The sequence below is a fragment of the Equus caballus genome, chromosome 6, assembly GCF_041296265.1.
Source record: "Equus caballus isolate H_3958 breed thoroughbred chromosome 6, TB-T2T, whole genome shotgun sequence".
NCBI lineage: Eukaryota > Metazoa > Chordata > Mammalia > Perissodactyla > Equidae > Equus > Equus caballus.
Window position 1 is genome coordinate 50,756,938 of NC_091689.1, and position 5,102 is coordinate 50,762,039.

Consider the following 5,102-nt stretch of genomic DNA (forward strand, 5'->3'; position numbering starts at 1 on the left):
ACAACTATTGGGTTGAAGAAAAAAATCAAAGGAAAAACCAAAAAATACCTGGAGACAAATGAAAATGAAAAAGAAAACACAACATACCAAAACCTATGTGATGCAACCAAAGCAGTAATAAGAGGGAAGTTTCTGGTAATACAGGCCTACCTCATAAACCAAGAAAAATCTCAAATAAACAATCTAACACTGAGAGTGACATCAGCATCATGAAAGAGTGAGTTGTTCTCTTTGTGTATCCCCTCTAAGTTACAACTAAATGGACATACATCAACCAACAGAGGATTCCCTACACAGCACAATAGGATGCCTTACATATCCATTCAGCTCTACTTCTGAAAGTTGGTGGAATGCACCCCTGGGAAGCAGTGGAACTATAGGCGCAGCAACCACCCCCTCACTGGTGGCAGCAATTCAGGACATGGATCCTCACGTAGCTGCCAGTGTGACTGTGAGTGGAGATAGGGACTGCCTAGCCCTTGTGTGAACACTTGTGGAATGACAGTAGCCCAGCCCATGGGAATGCCCATCAAGCTGCAGCAGTCCTGCCTACTTGAATGCTCCCCAACAAGTGGCACCAATCAGCCCACACAAAGGCACCCCTCTCAGTGGTGGCCCCACCCACAGGAGCACAACCTGCCAAACAGCTGTGGCCTAGCCCACAGGAATACAGCTTGCCAAGTAACTCTGGCCCAGACTGCATGAACACAACCTGCTGAACAGTGGCAGCCCGGCCCACGTGAACAAATAGTGACCTGACTGGCACAATTACAAACAGACAGGGCAAGAACATGAAAAAGAGCCTCTACCCTCTGCCAGCAATGGCAGGTTGAATCTGAAACCAGAAGCATCGGGAATCACAGTAGAACTGTTGACCCAGCCCTCAGTGGTGGAAACCCAGACACTAGCTCCACCAGCAGTGGGGGTTGCATATAAGTCCCCAGGTCCCCAGGCTCCTACCAGTGACAGTGACATTCACGAAACTAGCACTCCTTGCAGTGGCACAACCAGAACCCCAAGGCAACCTTGAAAAAGCAGCACAGGTCATGCACCAGACAGAAGCATCAGAGCCTGCAGACAACCAGTGGAGGAACACAAGTTCCAGGTGACCGGAACCAAAGTAAGCAAAGCTGAACCCAAATAGGAAAAGGTGATTGCTACCACAAATGAGCTGGCAGAAGATCAATTCATCAAACACCCTGAAGATCTACAGTGATATGGCAGAACAGAAGGAAAATGACAACTCTCCAGGAACCAAATCTGAAGTCACAGATTACAATCTAATTGATAGAGAAATCATAGCTATCATAAAGAAATTCAACGAATTACAAGAAAAGCAAGGACAGTTCTAGGAGCTCAGGAATAGAATCAATAAATAGAAGGAATACTTCACCAAAGAGATGAAAGCTCAAAAGCAAAACAAAGCCAAACAAAAATTCTGGATATGAAGAACACAATGAGATAAAAAAATAATGTAGAAGGCATAAAAAATAGAGCAGAATTATGGAGGAGACAACTAGTGAGTTCAAAAATAGATGCTTATATATGCTTCAGGTGGAGGAGGAGGGAAACAAAGATTTTTAAAATGTCAAGAAATTCTTTAAGAAATATGTGACTCAATTAGGAAAAGTAACATGAGGAGTATAGGTATCCAGAGGGAAAAGAGAGGAAGAAAGGAGCAGAGAGATATTTCAAAGAAATGATAGCAGACAACTCCCAAACTGGAGGAAAGAACTGAATATACAAATATATTAAGACAACAGAACTAATTACATCAAAGTAAAAAGACCTTCTCCAAGACAAACAATATTAAAGCTATTAAAAGTCAATGACAAAGAAAAAATATTAAGGACTGCAGGAGAGAAGAAAGTAACCTAGAAAGGAACTCCCATAAGACTTTCAGTAGCTTTCTCAGTAGAAATCTTACAGGATGGGAGAGAATGGAATAATATATTCAAAATATGGAAAGACAAAATCTATCGGCCAAGAATATTTAATCTAGTGAAATTATCCTTCAGATATAACATAGAAATAAAAGATTTCCCAGATAAACAAAAGCTGAATGAGTTCATCACCACTGGACAAGCCTTAAAATAAATAATGAAGGGAGTTCTCCTACTTGAAATAAAAATACAAAGGTTTACAAAGCTTTGAGCAGAGATAAATACACAAAATCAGAAAATTGTAGCTCTCTACCAGATTAGGTTAGCAAACAAGCATAAAAGATAAAAGGACACAAAGCATTGAAAATATCTATAAACACTTCAATTTAGTCACAAAATCACCACAAAAAAAGAATAATTTGTGATAACAAAAACATAGAGTGGAAGAAGAAAAGGATAGCACACGCTTAGACTGATGGAGATAAGAGGCTATCAGAAAATGGACTATCTCATCTATAAGATCTTTTACATAAAACACCATGGTAACCACAAAACAAGCTACCACTACACCTGAAAAATGTAGAAAAAGGAGAGCAATGAAGACCAAAGTCAGTAGAAGGAAGGAAATAATAAAAACCAGTGGAAATAAATGAAATAGACACTAAAACACAATAGAAAGGATCAAAGAAACTAAGAGCTGGTTCTTTGAATGATAAATAAAATTATTAAACCTTTAGCTAGACTCACTAAGAAAAAAGAGCGAAGGCTCAAGTAAAAAAAATCATAAAAGAAAGAGGAATTACAATGGACACCACAGAAATACAAAAGGTGACAGGAGAATACTATGAAAAATTATACACCAACAAATTGCAAACCTAGAAGAAATGGATAAATTCTTAAAATCATATAACCTCCAAAAACTGAATGAAGAAGAAATAAAAATCTGATTAGACTACTCATAAGTAAAGTGATTGAAATGGTAATCAAAAACTTCCCAAACAGCAAAATGGCGGGGTGAGCTGACCCAGGACTCTTTCCCCTCCAAAGTGCAGCAAAGGATTGAAAAAAAAAACAAAAAAAAAAAACCTGAATTTCACCTAATGAACCTAATATTTCAGCTAATGAACCTAATGCCAGGACTCAGAGACCTACAGTATCAAAGGACAGAAAGCAGAGCCCCTACTGCCCGTCTCGGAGGAGTTGGAACGGGGTAAGAGAGAACATGCTCCATGCCCTAGAAACCGGGATGGCGGGGCGGGTCCAGGAAGGAGTGGGGAAGGGGCCCACGACCAGGGCATCGTCTAGGACTCCTGCCGCTGGTACAGTGGAAACCCGCTGGACCCCATAAATGCCAGACGGGAGACCAGAGAACAGAACTGATGGAATCCAGATCGGTGCGTAAGAGAAACCGCCCCCACCCCCACCCCCACCCCCACCCCGGCAAAGCGCACTGGGCGCCCACATCTTGCCCAAAGGCAGGGAGCTCAGAACACGTGGCTCTCGCCCCCCATCTAGTGGCGACAGGTGGTAACTGCAACCGAATTCTACCGCCATACGAAAAAACCGCTCCTCTACCATCCAGCAATTTATAAAAGCCCCAGACCAGAAGGAAAACAATAAAAACATAGAATTAAGTCCTGAGGACTTGGAATTAGGTAAACTAAATGAAAATGAGTTCAGAGCAGCTATAATAAAAAAACTCAATGAGGTAGAGAGAAAGATAGAGAAACAAGCTGAGTTCTGGAGTTACTTCACAAAAGAGATTGAAATTATAAAGAAGAATCAAACAGAATTACTTGAGATGAAAAATACAATGGACCAGATAAAACAGAATACGGATTCCCTGAATGCCCAGGTAGACTCCATAGAAGAGCAAATTAGCATAATTGAAGATAGACAGGCTGAATTGCTCCAGAGGAAGAAAGAGAACTAAGGATTAAAAGCAATGAGGAAAGTATTAGAGAGATAGCAGATTCAATGAGGAGAAAGAATTTAAGGATCATAGGAATTCCCAAGAACGTAGAAAAGGAAAATGGAGCAGAAAGTGTGCTTAATGAAATTATAGAAGAGAACTTCCCAAATCTAGGGATTGAGGGAGAAATGTGTGTAGAGGAAGAGTTCAGATCTCCTAGATTTGTCAGTGTAAAAAGACCCACTGCAAGGCATATAGTAGTAAAATTGGCAAAAAGGAATGACAAAGAAAGAATACTCAGGGCTGCATGAAATAAGAGAATTACCTACAAGGGAGCCCCTATCAGACTTTCAGTGGATTTCTCTGCAGAAACCTTACAAGCTAGGAGAGAATGGAGTGACATATTCAAAGCTTTAAAAGATAAAAATCTTCAGCCAAGAATACTCTATCCAGCAAGAATATCCTTCAGATATGAGGGAGAAATTAAATCTTTTCCAGACAAACAAAAGTTAAAGGAATTTGTAACCAAAAGTCCTCCACTACAAGAAATCCTCAAGAAGGCTCTCATACTTGAAAAAAGAAAAAAGGGAGAAAGGGGTCACAAACCACAGAGCAGGGAGACAGAGAAATAGAACCAGAATAGGATAGCAAATATTCAACTATAGCATTAGGATAAAGGTAAGGAAACTACCAAAGCAAAGACAATCTTATCGCTCTAACTACAAACTCATAACACAAGTTGGAACAAGAAGTGAAAATAATAATTTAGGAGGGGAAGAGCAAAGGGACTAAATTGGTCTAGGTCAAGTAAGTAAGAGACCGCCAGAGAATAGACTATATTATACACGAGATTCTAAATACAAACTTCAGGGTAGACACTAAACTAAACAACAGAACAGAGACACAAAACATAAATAAGCAAAAATCTAAGAAACCCAGCATAAGAAATTGCAGTATCAAATGGGTAGGATAAAGCACACAGGAAGAGAAAAGGAGGAAAGCCAGATAATGAGCAACAGATTGACAGCTTTAAGTCCACATGCATCAATAATCACTCTCAATGTAAACGGATTGAACTCTCCAATAAAAAGACACAGAGTGGCAAAATGGACTAAAGAACAAGATGCAACAATTTGTTGCCTCCAGGAAACACACCTCAGCCCCAAGGACAAACACAGGCTCAGAGTGAAGGGGCGGAGGACCATACTTCAAGCTAATAGCAAGGAAAAAAAAGTCGGTGTTGCAATTCTTATATCAGACAAAGTGGATTTCAAAATAAGACAGGTAAAGAGAAACACACAGGGACA